The sequence below is a fragment of the Chiloscyllium plagiosum genome, unplaced genomic scaffold (genome assembly GCF_037043375.1).
Source record: "Chiloscyllium plagiosum isolate Xiang-an unplaced genomic scaffold, Cpla_swu_hap1 HiC_scaffold_37, whole genome shotgun sequence".
Lineage (NCBI taxonomy): Eukaryota > Metazoa > Chordata > Chondrichthyes > Orectolobiformes > Hemiscylliidae > Chiloscyllium > Chiloscyllium plagiosum.
The window spans coordinates 100,013,498-100,029,875 of NW_028270175.1; the positions used below are offsets into that span (position 1 = coordinate 100,013,498).

General features: G+C 47.7%; 1 protein-coding gene across 1 annotated transcript in view; it reads left to right on the forward strand.

The window, feature by feature from the left end:
- LOC148139881 (putative G protein-coupled receptor 139) overlaps positions 1-16,378 on the forward strand; it is a 67,879-nt gene that overhangs the window by 22,511 nt on the left and 28,990 nt on the right. The gene's annotated exons all lie outside the window — the stretch shown is intronic.

Here is a 16,378-nt window from a genome sequence, read left to right on the forward strand (position 1 = left end):
TCTCTCAGAATCTTCTCAAGTACCTTACCTACTACAGATGTCCGGTTTACTCGTCTATAGTTCCCAGGTTTTTCTTTGTAACTATTCTTGAACAAGGGCACAGCATTCCCTGTCCTCCAGTCATCCGGGATAGCACCTGTGGCCAGCGATGATGTAAAAATATCAGCCAGGCCCCCGCAATCTCTTCTCTGTCTTCGTGCAATGTTCTTCGATATATCTGTTTTATGGCAATACTGCAAAGCTCTATTTCTTTAAGGTAAATACACCAAAGAGTGATAAAGTGACTTAATGTTGGTTAACATAACAAATTGAAGATTATTTTAATTACAAGAAGTGACTTCCGAAGAATTCCAGACATTCTGGAAACCTGGGAAATGTCAGAAATTTATAATCCAGAAAAGGAGGACGATGAAAATGATAAGGAAATGAAAAAGCGAACATGCATGCTCACACACAGGAACACAAGGACAATCTGTATTTCAAAGGAAACAAACAAAAGTAAGGTCAAATGTGGAAATTTGTAATCGGGACAGGAGAGTTTATTGTGGACAATAAGGAAATGGCAGAGAAAATAACCATTATTCTGCATCTGTCATCATGAAGAAAGACCCAGAAAATCATCCAGAAATACCAAGTGATCGTAGAGGGCTTGTGGAACTAAAGACACAACGTCAATTCATATCAGTAACAAGGTAGTACTTGAACATGTAGCTGGATTAAGCATTGCCATGTCTAACGAAACAAATGTAATTCATTTGAAACTGCCAGAAATAAATCAGCATTGAAGTATTAATTGCACTGCCAATGTCTGTGTTTTATTTTCCTGTATATTTCACAGAGGGGGGAAAGCCATTGTAGATAAAAAGAAGATAACAAACGTGATCCAAGCATGGTAGGTAGATGGAAGGAATGGATCCAAACATCGAGAAAGGGAAAAAGTGATAGTGTGGAGAAATGCAGACCAATTAGCATGACATCTGCAGAGAAACGTTTGGAATCTATGAGACAGGATGGGATATTGGATATTTAGAAATTAACAGCAACATTGGAGGGAATCAATATACATTTTTGAAGGAGAAATTAGACTTGATACCTTCAGAATTTTTTGAAGGGTACTGGGAAAAATGGATGTAAGTGGCAAGTTAAAATTGGGTTCACCGTCAACTAAAGACGTCAGAATATCGATGCAACAAAATGTTGAAGTAGTTTCACAGCGTGTTGGTGAGACGGCATCTGCAGTATTGTGTACAGGGTTGGTGAGGCTGTACCTGGAGTATTGTGTACAGGGTTGGTGAGGCGGTATCTGGAGTATTGTGTACAGGGTTGGTGAGGCTGAACCTGGAGTATTGTGTACCGGGTTGGTGAGGCTGTACCTGGACAATTGTGTACAGAGTTTGTGAGGCTGAACCTGGAGTACTGTGTGCAGGGAAGGTGAAACTGTACCTGGATTATTGTGTGCAGGGTTGGTGGGCCTGTACCTGGAGTATTGGGTACAGGGTTGGTGAGGCTGTACCTGGAGTATTGTGTACAGGGCTGGTGAGATTGTACCTGGAGAACTGTGTACAGCGTTGGTGAGGCTGTATCTGGAGTATTGTCTACAGGGTTGGTGAGATTGTACCTGGAGTATTGTGTACAAGGTTGGTGAGTCTGTACCTTAAGTACTGTGTACAGGGCTGGTGAGACTGTACCTGGAGCACTGTGTGCAGTGTTGGTGAGACTGTACCTGGAGTATTGTGTACAGGGTTGGTGACACAGTACCTGGAGTATTGTGTACAGTGCTGGTGAGATTGTACCTGGAGAACTGTGTACAGAGTTGGTGAGGCTGTATCTGGAGTATTGTGTACAGGGTTGGTAAGACTGCACCTGGAGTATTTTGTACAGGGTTGGTGAGTCTGTACCGTAAGTACTGTGTACAGGGTTGGTGAGACTGTATCTGGAGTACTGTGTACAGGGAAGGTGAAACTGTACCTGGCGTATTGTGTACAGGGCGGTAATGCTGGACGTGGGTTATTGTGTACAGGGTTGGTGAGACTGTACATGAAGTATTGTGTATAGGGTTGGTGAGGCTGTACCTGGAGTATTGTGTACAGGGTTGGTGACACTGTACCTGGAGTATTGTGTACAGGGTTGGTGAGGCTGTACCGGAGTATTCTGTACAGGGCTGGTGAGATTGTACCTGGAGAACTGTGTACAGAGTTGGTGAGGCTGTATCTGGAGTATTGTGTACAGGGTTGGTAAGACTGTACCTGGAGTATTTTGTACAGTGTTGGTGAGTTTGTACCTTAAGTACTGTGTACCCCCGAGAAGCTGAAACTGTACCTGGATTATTGTGTGCAGGGTTGGTGGGCCTGTACCTGGAGTATTATTTACAGGGTTGGTGAGACTGTACCTGGAGTATTGTGTACAGGGTTGGTGAAACTGTACCTGGAGTATTGTGCACAAGTTTGGTGAGACTGTACCTGGAGTATTGTGTACAGTATTGATGAGGCGGTACCAGGAGTATTGTGTACAGGGCTGGTGAGATTGTACCTGGAGAACTGTGTACAGAGTTGGTGAGGCTGTATCTGGAGTATTGTGTACAGGTTTGGTAAGACTGTACCTGGATTATTTTGTACAGAGTTGGTGAGTCTGTACCTTAATTACTGTGTACAGGGCTGGTGAGACTGTACCTGGATCGCTGTGTGCAGTGTTGGTGAGATTGTACCTGGAGAACTGTGTACAGCGTTGGTGAGGCTGTATCTGGAGTATTGTCTACAGGGTTGGTGAGACTGTACCTGGAGTATTGTGTACAGCGTTGGTGAGTCTGTACCTTAAGTACTGTGTACAGGGCTGGTGAGACTGTACCTGGAGCACTGTGTGCAGTGTTGGTGGGCCTGTACCTGGAGTATTATGTACAGGGTTGGTGAGACTGTACCTGGAGTATTGTGTACAGGGTTGGTGAGGCTGTACCTGGAGTATTGTGTACAGGGTTGGTGAGGCTGTACCTGGAGTATTTTGTACAGGGCTGGTGAGATTGTACCTGGAGAACTGTGTACAGCGTTGGTGAGGCTGTATCTGGAGTATTGTCTACAGGGTTGGTGAGACTGTACCTGGAGTATTGTGTACAGGGTTGGTGAGTCTGTACCTTAAGTACTGTGTACAGGGCTGGTGAGACGGTACCTGGAGTATTGTGTACAGGGTTGGTGACACACTTCCTGGAGTATTGTGTACAGTGATGGTGAGATTGTACCTGGAGAACTGTGTACAGAGTTGGTGAGGCTGTATCGGAGTATTGTGTACAGGGTTGGTAAGACTGCACCTGGAGTATTTTGTACAGGGTTGGTGAGTCTGTACCGTAAGTACTGTGTACAGGGTTGGTGAGACTGTACCTGGAGTACTGTGTACAGGGAAGGTGAAACTGTACCTGGCGTATTGTGTACAGGGCGGTAAGGCTGGACGTGGGTTATTGTGTACAGGGTTGGTGAGACTGTACATTAAGTATTGTGTATAGCGTTGGTGAGGCTGTACCTGGAGTATTGTGCACAGGGTTGGTGACACTGTACCTGGAGTATTGTGTAGAGGGTTGGTGAGGCTGTACCGGAGTATTGTGTACAGGGCTGGTGAGATTGTACCTGGAGAACTGTGTACAGAGTTGGTGAGGCTGTATCTGGAGTATTGTGTACAGGGTTGGTAAGACTGTACCTGGAGTATTTTGTACAGTGTTGGTGAGTCTGTACCTTAAGTACTGTGTACCCCCGGGAAGGTGAAACTGTACCTGGATTATTGTGTGCAGGGTTGGTGGGCCTGTACCTGGAGTATTATGTACAGGGTTGGTGAGACTGTACCTGGAGTATTGTGTACAGGGTTGGTGAAACTGTACCTGGAGTATTGTGTACAGTGTTGATGAGGCGGTACCTGGAGTATTGTGTACAGGGCTGGTGAGATTGTACCTGGAGAACTGTGTACAGAGTTGGTGAGGCTGTATCTGGAGTATTGTGTACAGGTTTGGTAAAACTGTACCTGGATTATTTTGTACAGAGTTGGTGAGTCTGTACCTTAATTAATGTGTACAGGGCTGGTGAGACTGTACCTGGATCGCTGTGTGCAGTGTTGGTGAGACTGTACCTGGAGTATTGTGTACAGGGTGGTGAAGCTGGACCTGGCGCATTGTGTCCAGAGTTGGTGAGACTGTACATGAAGTATTGTGAATAGGGTTGGTGAAGCTGTACCTGGAGTATTGTGAACAGGGTTGGTGACACGCTATCTGGAGTGTTGTGTACATAGTTGGTGAGGCTGTACCTGGAGTATTGTGTACAGGGTTGGTGAGACTGTACCGGGAGTAGTGTGTACAGGGTTGGTGAGACTGTACCTGGAGTATTGTGTACCAGGTTAGGGAGACTGCCCCTGGAGTACTGTGTACAGGGCTGGTGAGACTGTACCTGGAGTATTGTGTACAGGGCTGGTGAGATTGTACCTGGAGAACTGTGTACAGCGTTGGTGAGGCTGTATCTGGAGTATTGTCTACAGGGTTGGTGAGACTGTACCTGGAGTATTGTGTACAGCGTTGGTGAGTCTGTACCTTAAGTACTGTGTACAGGGCTGGTGAGACTGTACCTGGAGCACTGTGTGCAGTGTTGGTGGGCCTGTACCTGGAGTATTATGTACAGGGTTGGTGAGACTGTACCTGGAGTATTGTGTACAGGGTTGGTGAGGCTGTACCTGGAGTATTGTGTACAGGGCTGGTGAGATTGTACCTGGAGAACTGTGTACAGCGTTGGTGAGGCTGTATCTGGAGTATTGTCTACAGGGTTGGTGAGACTGTACCTGGAGTATTGTGTACAGGGTTGGTGAGTCTGTACCTTAAGTACTGTGTACAGGGCTGGTGAGACTGTACCTGGAGCACTGTGTGCAGTGTTGGTGAGACTGTACCTGGAGTATTGTGTACAGGGTTGGTGACACACTTCCTGGAGTATTGTGTACAGTGATGGTGAGATTGTACCTGGAGAACTGTGTACAGAGTTGGTGAGGCTGTATCGGAGTATTGTGTACAGGGTTGGTAAGACTGCACCTGGAGTATTTTGTACAGGGTTGGTGAGTCTGTACCGTAAGTACTGTGTACAGGGTTGGTGAGACTGTACCTGGAGTACTGTGTACAGGGAAGGTGAAACTGTACCTGGCGTATTGTGTACAGGGCGGTAAGGCTGGACGTGGGTTATTGTGTACAGGGTTGGTGAGACTGTACATTAAGTATTGTGTATAGGGTTGGTGAGGCTGTACCTGGATTATTGTGTACAGGGTTGGTGAGGCTGTACCGGAGTATTGTGTACAGGGCTGGTGAGATTGTACCTGGAGAACTGTGTACAGAGTTGGTGAGGCTGTATCTGGAGTATTGTGTACAGGGTTGGTAAGACTGTACCTGGAGTATTTTGTACAGTGTTGGTGAGTCTGTACCTTAAGTACTGTGTACCCCCGGGAAGGTGAAACTGTACCTGGATTATTGTGTGCAGGTTTGGTGGGCCTGTACCTGGAGTATTATGTACAGGGTTGGTGAGACTGTACCTGGAGTATTGTGTACAGGGTTGGTGAGACTGTACCTGGAGTATTGTGTACAGTGTTGATGAGGCGGTACCTGGAGTATTGTGTACAGGGTTGGTGAGGCTGAACCTGGAGTATTGTGTACATGGTTGGTGAGCCTCTACCTGTAGTATTGTGTACAGGGCTGGTGAGATTGTACCTGGAGAACTGTGTACAGAGTTGGTGAGGCTGTATCGGAGTATTGTGTACAGGGTTGGTAAGACTGCACCTGGAGTATTTTGTACAGGGATGGTGAGTCTGTACCGTAAGTACTGTGTACAGGGTTGGTGAGACTGTACCTGGAGTATTGTGTACAGGGTTGGTGAGGCTGTACCTTAAGTACTGTGTACAGGGCTGGTGAGACTGTACCTGGAGCACTGTGTGCAGTGTTGGTGAGACTGTACCTGGAGTATTGTGTACAGGGTTGGTGACACACTTCCTGGAGTATTGTGTACAGTGATGGTGAGATTGTACCTGGAGAACTGTGTACAGAGTTGGTGAGGCTGTATCGGAGTATTGTGTACAGGGTTGGTAAGACTGCACCTGGAGTATTTTGTACAGGGTTGGTGAGTCTGTACCGTAAGTACTGTGTACAGGGTTGGTGAGACTGTACCTGGAGTACTGTGTACAGGGAAGGTGAAACTGTACCTGGCGTATTGTGTACAGGGCGGTAAGGCTGGACGTGGGTTATTGTGTACAGGGTTGGTGAGACTGTACATTAAGTATTGTGTATAGGGTTGGTGAGGCTGTACCTGGATTATTGTGTACAGGGTTGGTGAGGCTGTACCGGAGTATTGTGTACAGGGCTGGTGAGATTGTACCTGGAGAACTGTGTACAGAGTTGGTGAGGCTGTATCTGGAGTATTGTGTACAGGGTTGGTAAGACTGTACCTGGAGTATTTTGTACAGTGTTGGTGAGTCTGTACCTTAAGTACTGTGTACCCCCGGGAAGGTGAAACTGTACCTGGATTATTGTGTGCAGGTTTGGTGGGCCTGTACCTGGAGTATTATGTACAGGGTTGGTGAGACTGTACCTGGAGTATTGTGTACAGGGTTGGTGAGACTGTACCTGGAGTATTGTGTACAGTGTTGATGAGGCGGTACCTGGAGTATTGTGTACAGGGTTGGTGAGGCTGAACCTGGAGTATTGTGTACATGGTTGGTGAGCCTCTACCTGTAGTATTGTGTACAGGGCTGGTGAGATTGTACCTGGAGAACTGTGTACAGAGTTGGTGAGGCTGTATCGGAGTATTGTGTACAGGGTTGGTAAGACTGCACCTGGAGTATTTTGTACAGGGATGGTGAGTCTGTACCGTAAGTACTGTGTACAGGGTTGGTGAGACTGTACCTGGAGTATTGTGTACAGGGTTGGTGAGGCTGTACCTGGAGTATTGTGTACAGGGCTGGTGAGATTGTACCTGGAGAACTGTGTACAGAGTTGGTGAGGCTGTATCTGGAGTATTGTGTACAGGTTTGGTAAGACTGTACCTGGATTATTTTGTACAGAGTTGGTGAGTCTGTACCTTAATTACTGTGTACTGGGCTGGTGAGACTGTACCTGGATCGCTGTGTGCAGTGTTGGTGAGAATGTACCTGGAGTATTGTGTCCAGGGTTGGTGATACTGTACATGAAGTATTGTGAATAGGGTTGGTGAGGCTGTACCTGGAGTATTGTGAACAAGGTTGGTGACATGCGATCTGGAGTATTGTGTACAGAGTTGGTGAGGTTGTACCTGGAGTATTGTGTACAGGGTTGGTGAGACTGTACCTGGAGTATTGTGTACAGGGTTGGTGAGACTGTACCTGGAGTATTGTGTACAGGGTTGGTGAGGCTGTACCTGGAGTATTGTGTACAGGGCTGGTGAGATTGTACCTGGAGAACTGTGTATAGCGTTGGTGAGGCTGTATCTGGAGTATTGTCTACAGGGTTGGTGAGACTGTACCTGGAGTATTGTGTACAGGGTTGGTGAGTCTGTACCTTAAGTACTGTGTACAGGGCTGGTGAGACGGTACCTGGAGCACTATGTGCAGTGTTGGTGAGACTGTACCTGGAGTATTGTGTACAGGGTTGGTGAAACACTACATGGAGTATTGTGTACAGTGCTGGTGAGATTGTACCTGGAGAACTGTGTACAGAGTTGGTGAGGCTGTATCTGGAGTATTGTGTACAGGGTTGGTAAGACTGCACCTGGAGTATTTTGTACAGGGTTGGTGAGTCTGTACCGTAAGTACTGTGTACAGGGTTGGTGAGACTGTATCTGGAGTACTGTGTACAGGGAAGGTGAAACTGTACCTGGCGTATTGTGTACAGGGCGGTAATGCTGGACGTGGGTTATTGTGTACAGGGTTGGTGAGACTGTACCTTAAGTACTGTGTACAGGGCTGGTGAGACTGTACCTGGAGCACTTTGTGCAGTGTTGGTGGGCCTGTACCTGGAGTATTATGTACAGGGTTGGTGAGAGTGTACCTAGAGTATTGTGTACAGGGTTGGTGAGGCTGTACCTGGAGTATTGTGTACAGGGCTGGTGAGATTGTACCTGGAGAACTGTGTACAGCGTTGGTGAGGCTGTATCTGGAGTATTGTCTACAGGGTTGGTGACACACTACCTGGAGTATTGTGTACAGTGATGGTGAGATTGTACCTGGAGAACTGTGTACAGAGTTGGTGAGGCTGTATCGGAGTATTGTGTACAGGGTTGGTAAGACTGCACCTGGAGTATTTTGTACAGGGTTGGTGAGTCTGTACCGTAAGTACTGTGTACAGGGTTGGTGAGACTGTACCTGGAGTACTGTGTACAGGGAAGGTGAAACTGTACCTGGCGTATTGTGTACAGGGCGGTAAGGCTGGACGTGGGTTATTGTGTACAGGGTTGGTGAGACTGTACATTAAGTATTGTGTATAGGGTTGGTGAGGCTGTACCTGGAGTATTGTGTACAGGGTTGGTGAGGCTGTACCGGAGTATTGTGTACAGGGCTGGTGAGATTGTACCTGGAGAACTGTGTACAGAGTTGGTGAGGCTGTATCTGGAGTATTGTGTACAGGGTTGGTAAGACTGTACCTGGAGTATTTTGTACAGTGTTGGTGAGTCTGTACCTTAAGTACTGTGTACCCCCGGGAAGGTGAAACTGTACCTGGATTATTGTGTGCAGGGTTGGTGGGCCTGTACCTGGAGTATTATGTACAGGGTTGGTGAGACTGTACCTGGAGTATTGTGTACAGGGTTGGTGAGACTGTACCTGGAGTATTGTGTACAGTGTTGATGAGGCGGTACCTGGAGTATTGTGTACAGGGTTGGTGAGGCTGAACCTGGAGTATTGTGTACATGGTTGGTGAGCCTCTACCTGTAGTATTGTGTACAGGGCTGGTGAGATTGTACCTGGAGAACTGTGTACAGAGTTGGTGAGGCTGTATCGGAGTATTGTGTACAGGGTTGGTAAGACTGCACCTGGAGTATTTTGTACAGGGTTGGTGAGTCTGTACCGTAAGTACTGTGTACAGGGTTGGTGAGACTGTACCTGGAGTATTGTGTACAGGGTTGGTGAGGCTGTACCTGGAGTATTGTGTACAGGGCTGGTGAGATTGTACCTGGAGAACTGTGTACAGAGTTGGTGAGGCTGTATCTGGAGTATTGTGTACAGGTTTGGTAAGACTGTACCTGGATTATTTTGTACAGAGTTGGTGAGTCTGTACCTTAATTACTGTGTACAGGGCTGGTGAGACTGTACCTGGATCGCTGTGTGCAGTGTTGGTGAGAATGTACCTGGAGTATTGTGTACAGGGTGGTGAGGCTGGACCTGGGGCATTGTGTCCAGGGTTGGTGATACTGTACATGAAGTATTGTGAATAGGGTTGGTGAGGCTGTACCTGGAGTATTGTTAACAAGGTTGGTGACATGCTATCTGGAGTATTGTGTACATAGTTGGTGAGGCTGTACCTGGAGTATTGTGTACAGGGTTGGTGAGACTGTACCTGGAGTATTGTGTACAGGGTTGGTGAGACTGTACCTGGAGTATTGTGTACAGGGTTGGTGAGGCTGTACCTGGAGTATTGTGTACAGGACTGGTGAGATTGTACCTGGAGAACTGTGTATAGCGTTGGTGAGGCTGTATCTGGAGTATTGTCTACAGGGTTGGTGAGACTGTACCTGGAGTATTGTGTACAGGGTTGGTGAGTCTGTACCTTAAGTACTGTGTACAGGGCTGGTGAGACGGTACCTGGAGCACTATGTGCAGTGTTGGTGAGACTGTACCTGGAGTATTGCGTACAGGGTTGGTGACACACTACCTGGAGTATTGTGTACAGTGCTGGTGAGATTGTACCTGGAGAACTGTGTACAGAGTTGGTGAGGCTGTATCTGGAGTATTGTGTACAGGGTTGGTAAGACTGCACCTGGAGTATTTTGTACAGGGTTGGTGAGTCTGTACCGTAAGTACTGTGTACAGGGTTGGTGAGACTGTATCTGGAGTACTGTGTACAGGGAAGGTGAAACTGTACCTGGCGTATTGTGTACAGAGCGGTAAGGCTGGACGTGGGTTATTGTGTACAGGGTTGGTGAGACTGTACATGAAGTATTGTGTATAGGGTTGGTGAGGCTGTACCTGGAGTATTGTGCACAGGGTTGGTGACACTGTACCTGGAGTATTGTGTACAGGGTTGGTGAGGCTGTACCGGAGTATTGTGTACAGGGTTGGTAAGACTGTACCTGGAGTATTTTGTACAGTGTTGGTGAGTCTGTACCTTAAGTACTGTGTACCCGCGGGAAGGTGAAACTGTACCTGGATTATTGTGTGCGGGGTTGGTGGGCCTGTACCTGGAGTATTATGTACAGGGTTGGTGAGACTGTACCTGGAGTATTGTGTACAGGGTTGGTGAAACTGTACCTGGAGTATTGTGTACAGTGTTGATGAGGCGGTACCTGGAGTATTGTGTACAGGGCTGGTGAGATTGTACCTGGAGCACTGTGTACAGAGTTGGTGAGGCTGTATCTGGTTTATTGTGTACAGTTTTGGTAAGACTGTACCTGGATTATTTTGTACAGAGTTGGTGAGTCTGTACCTTAATTACTGTGTACAGGGCTGGTGAGACTGTACCTGGATCGCTGTGTGCAGTGTTGGTGAGACTGTACCTGGAGTATTGTGTACAGGGTGGTGAAGCTGGACCTGGGGCATTGTGTCCAGAGTTGGTGAGACTGTACATGAAGTATTATGAATAGGGTTGGTGAAGCTGTACCTGGAGTATTGTGTACAGGGTTGGTGAGGCTGTACCGGAGTATTGTGTACAGGGCTGGTGAGATTGTACCTGGAGAACTGTGTACAGAGTTGGTGAGGCTGTATCTGGAGTATTGTGTACAGGGTTGGTAAGACTGTACCTGGAGTATTTTGTACAGTGTTGGTGAGTCTGTACCTTAAGTACTGTGTACCCCCGGGAAGGTGAAACTGTACCTGGATTATTGTGTGCAGGGTTGGTGGGCCTGTACCTGGAGTATTATGTACAGGGTTGGTGAGACTGTACCTGGAGTATTGTGTACAGGGTTGGTGAAACTGTACCTGGAGTATTGTGTACAGTGTTGATGAGGCGGTACCTGGAGTATTGTGTACAGGGCTGGTGAGATTGTACCTGGAGAACTGTGTACAGAGTTGGTGAGGCTGTATCTGGTTTATTGTGTACAGGTTTGGTAAGACTGTACCTGGATTATTTTGTACAGAGTTGGTGAGTCTGTACCTTAATTACTGTGTACAGGGCTGGTGAGACTGTACCTGGATCGCTGTGTGCAGTGTTGGTGAGACTGTACCTGGAGTATTGTGTACAGGGTGGTGAAGCTGGACCTGGAGTATTGTGAACAGGGTTGGTGACACGCTGTCTGGAGTATTGTGTACATAGATGGTGAGGCTGTACCTGGAGTATTGTGTACAGGGTTGGTGAGACTGTACCTGGAGTATTGTGTACAGGGTTGGTGAGACTGTACCTGGAGTATTGTGTACCAGGTTAGGGAGACTGCCCCTGGAGTACTGTGTACAGGGCTAGTGAGACTGTACCTGGAGTATTGTGTACAGGGCTGGTGAGATTGTACCTGGAGAACTGTGTACAGCGTTGGTGAGGCTGTATCTGGAGTATTGTCTACAGGGTTGGTGAGACTGTACCTGGAGTATTGTGTACAGGGCTGGTGAGATTGTACCTGGAGAACTGTGTACAGCGTTGGTGAGGCTGTATCTGGAGTATTGTCTACAGGGTTGGTGAGACTGTACCTGGAGTATTGTGTACAGTGATGGTGAGATTGTACCTGGAGAACTGTGTACAGAGTTGGTGAGGCTGTATCGGAGTATTGTGTACAGGGTTGGTAAGACTGCACCTGGAGTATTTTGTACAGGGTTGGTGAGTCTGTACCGTAAGTACTGTGTACAGGGTTGGTGAGACTGTACCTGGAGTACTGTGTACAGGGAAGGTGAAACTGTACCTGGCGTATTGTGTACAGGGCCGTAAGGCTGGACGTGGGTTATTGTGTACAGGGTTGGTGAGACTGTACATTAAGTATTGTGTATAGGGTTGGTGAGGCTGTACCTGGAGTATTGTGTACAGGGTTGGTGAGGCTGTACCGGAGTATTGTGTACAGGGCTGGTGAGATTGTACCTGGAGAACTGTGTACAGAGTTGGTGAGGCTGTATCTGGAGTATTGTGTACAGGGTTGGTAAGACTGTACCTGGAGTATTTTGTACAGTGTTGGTGAGTCTGTACCTTAAGTACTGTGTACCCCCGGGAAGGTGCAACTGTACCTGGATTATTGTGTGCAGGGTTGGTGGGCCTGTACCTGGAGTATTATGTACAGGGTTGGTGAGACTGTACCTGGAGTATTGTGTACAGGGTTGGTGAGACTGTACCTGGAGTATTGTGTGCAGTGTTGATGAGGCGGTACCTGGAGTATTGTGTACAGGGTTGGTGAGGCTGAACCTGGAGTATTGTGTACATGGTTTGTGAGCCTCTACCTGTAGTATTGTGTACAGGGCTGGTGAGATTGTACCTGGAGAACTGTGTACAGAGTTGGTGAGGCTGTATCGGAGTATTGTGTACAGGGTTGGTAAGACTGCACCTGGAGTATTTTGTACAGGGTTGGTGAGTCTGTACCGTAAGTACTGTGTACAGGGTTGGTGAGACTGTACCTGGAGTATTGTGTACAGGGTTGGTGAGGCTGTACCTGGAGTATTGTGTACAGGGCTGGTGAGATTGTACCTGGAGAACTGTGTACAGAGTTGGTGAGGCTGTATCTGGAGTATTGTGTACAGGTTTGGTAAGACTGTACCTGGATTATTTTGTACAGAGTTGGTGAGTCTGTACCTTAATTACTGTGTACAGGGCTGGTGAGACTGTACCTGGATCGCTGTGTGCAGTGTTGGTGAGAATGTACCTGGAGTATTGTGTACAGGGTGGTGAGGCTGGACCTGGGGCATTGTGTCCAGGGTTGGTGATACTGTACATGAAGTATTGTGAATAGAGTTGGTGAGGCTGTACCTGGAGTATTGTGAACAAGGTTGGTGACATGCTATCTGGAGTATTGTGTACATAGTTGGTGAGGCTGTACCTGGAGTATTGTGTACAGGGTTGGTGAGACTGTACCTGGAGTATTGTGTACAGGGTTGGTGAGACTGTACCTGGAGTATTGTGTACTGGGTTGGTGAGGCTGTACCTGGAGTATTGTGTACAGGGCTGGTGAGATTGTACCTGGAGAACTGTGTATAGCGTTGGTGAGGCTGTATCTGGAGTATTGTCTACAGGGTTGGTGAGACTGTACCTGGAGTATTGTGTACAGGGTTGGTGAGTCTGTACCTTAAGTACTGTGTACAGGGCTGGTGAGACGGTACCTGGAGCACTATGTGCAGTGTTGGTGAGACTGTACCTGGAGTATTGTGTACAGGGTTGGTGACACACTACCTGGAGTATTGTGTACAGTGCTGGTGAGATTGTACCTGGAGAACTGTGTACAGAGTTGGTGAGGCTGTATCTGGAGTATTGTGTACAGGGTTGGTAAGACTGCACCTGGAGTATTTTGTACAGGGTTGGTGAGTCTGTACCGTAAGTACTGTGTACAGGGTTGGTGAGACTGTATCTGGAGTACTGTGTACAGGGAAGGTGAAACTGTACCTGGCGTATTGTGTACAGGGCGGTAAGGCTGGACGTGGGTTATTGTGTACAGGGTTGGTGAGACTGTACATGAAGTATTGTGTATAGGGTTGGTGAGGCTGTACCTGGAGTATTGTGCACAGGGTTGGTGACACTGTACCTGGAGTATTGTGTACAGGGTTGGTGAGGCTGTACCGGAGTATTGTGTACAGGGCTGGTGAGATTGTACCTGGAGAACTGTGTACAGAGTTGGTGAGGCTGTGTCTGGAGTATTGTGTACAGGGTTGGTAAGACTGTACCTGGAGTATTTTGTACAGTGTTGGTGAGTCTGTACCTTAAGTACTGTGTACCCCCGGGAAGGTGAAACTGTACCTGGATTATTGTGTGCAGGGTTGGTGGGCCTGTACCTGGAGTATTATGTACAGGGTTGGTGAGACTGTACCTGGAGTATTGTGTACAGGGTTGGTGAAACTGTACCTGGAGTATTGTGTACAGTGTTGATGAGGCGGTACCTGGAGTATTGTGTACAGGGCTGGTGAGATTGTACCTGGAGAACTGTGTACAGAGTTGGTGAGGCTGTATCTGGAGTATTGTGTACAGGTTTGGTAAGACTGTACCTGGATTATTTTGTACAGAGTTGGTGAGTCTGTACCTTAATTACTGTGTACAGGGCTGGTGAGACTGTACCTGGATCGCTGTGTGCAGTGTTGGTGAGACTGTACCTGGAGTATTGTGTACAGGGTGGTGAAGCTGGACCTGGGGCATTGTGTCCAGAGTTGGTGAGACTGTACATGAAGTATTGTGAATAGTGTTGGTGAAGCTGTACCTGGAGTATTGTGAACAGGGTTGGTGACACGCTATCTGGAGTATTGTGTACATAGTTGGTGAGGCTGTACCTGGAGTATTGTGTACAGGGTTGGTGAGACTGTACCTGGAGTATTGTGTACAGGGTTGGTGAGACTGTACCTGGAGTATTGTGTACCAGGTTAGGGAGACTGCCCCTGGAGTACTGTGTACAGGGCTGGTGAGACTGTACCTGGAGTATTGTGTACAGGGCTGGTGAGATTGTACCTGGAGAACTGTGTACAGCGTTGGTGAGGCTGTATCTGGAGTATTGTCTACAGGGTTGGTGAGACTGTACCTGGAGTATTGTGTACAGGGCTGGTGAGATTGTACCTGGAGAACTGTGTACAGCGTTGGTGAGGCTGTATCTGGAGTATTGTCTACAGGGTTGGTGAGACTGTACCTTAAGTACTGTGTACAGTGCTGGTGAGACTGTACCTGGAGCACTGTGTGCAGTGTTGGTGGGCCTGTACCTGGAGTATTATGTACAGGGTTGGTGAGACTGTACCTGGAGTATTGTGTACAGGGTTGGTGAGGCTGTACCTGGAGTATTGTGTACAGGGCTGGTGAGATTGTACCTGGAGAACTGTGTACAGCGTTGGTGAGGCTGTATCTGGAGTATTGTCTACAGGGTTGGTGAGACTGTACCTGGAGTATTGTGTACAGGGTTGGTGAGTCTGTACCTTAAGTACTGTGTACAGGGCTGGTGAGACTGTACCTGGAGCACTGTGTGCAGTGTTGGTGAGACTGTACCTGGAGTATTGTGTACAGGGTTGGTGACACACTACCTGGAGTATTGTGTACAGTGATGGTGAGATTGTACCTGGAGAACTGTGTACAGAGTTGGTGAGGCTGTATCGGAGTATTGTGTACAGGGCTGGTAAGACTGCACCTGGAGTATTTTGTACAGGGTTGGTGAGTCTGTACCGTAAGTACTGTGTACAGGGTTGGTGAGACTGTACCTGGAGTACTGTGTACAGGGAAGGTGAAACTGTACCTGGCGTATTGTGTACAGGGCGGTAAGGCTGGACGTGGGTTATTGTGTACAGGGTTGGTGAGACTGTACATTAAGTATTGTGTATAGGGTTGGTGAGGCTGTACCTGGAGTATTGTGTACAGGGTTGGTGAGGCTGTACCGGAGTATTGTGTATAGGGCTGGTTAGATTGTACCTGGAGAACTGTGTACAGAGTTGGTGAGGCTGTATCTGGAGTATTGTGTACAGGGTTGGTGAGACTGTACCTGGAGTGCTGTGTACAGGGAAGGTGAAACTGTACCTGGCGTATTGTGTACAGGGCGGTAAGGCTGGACGTGGGTTATTGTGTACAGGGTTGGTGAGACTGTACATTAAGTATTGTGTATAGGGTTGGTGAGGCTGTACCTGGAGTATTGTGTACAGGGTTGGTGAGGCTGTACCGGAGTATTGTGTACAGGGCTGGTGAGATTGTACCTGGAGAACTGTGTACAGAGTTGGTGAGGCTGTATCTGGAGTATTGTGTACAGGGTTGGTAAGACTGTACCTGGAGTATTTTGTACAGTGTTGGTGAGTCTGTACCTTAAGTACTGTGTACCCCCGGGAAGGTGAAACTGTACCTGGATTATTGTGTGCAGGGTTGGTGGGCCTGTACCTGGAGTATTATGTACAGGGTTGGTGAGACTGTACCTGGAGTATTGTGTACAGGGTTGGTGAGACTGTACCTGGAGTATTGTGTACAGTGTTGATGAGGCGGTACCTGGAGTATTGTGTACAGGGTTGGTGAGGCTGAACCTGGAGTATTGTGTACATGGTTGGTGAGCCTCTACCTGTAGTATTGTGGACAGGGTTGGTGAGATTGTACCTGGAGAACTGTGTACAGAATTGGTGAGGCGGT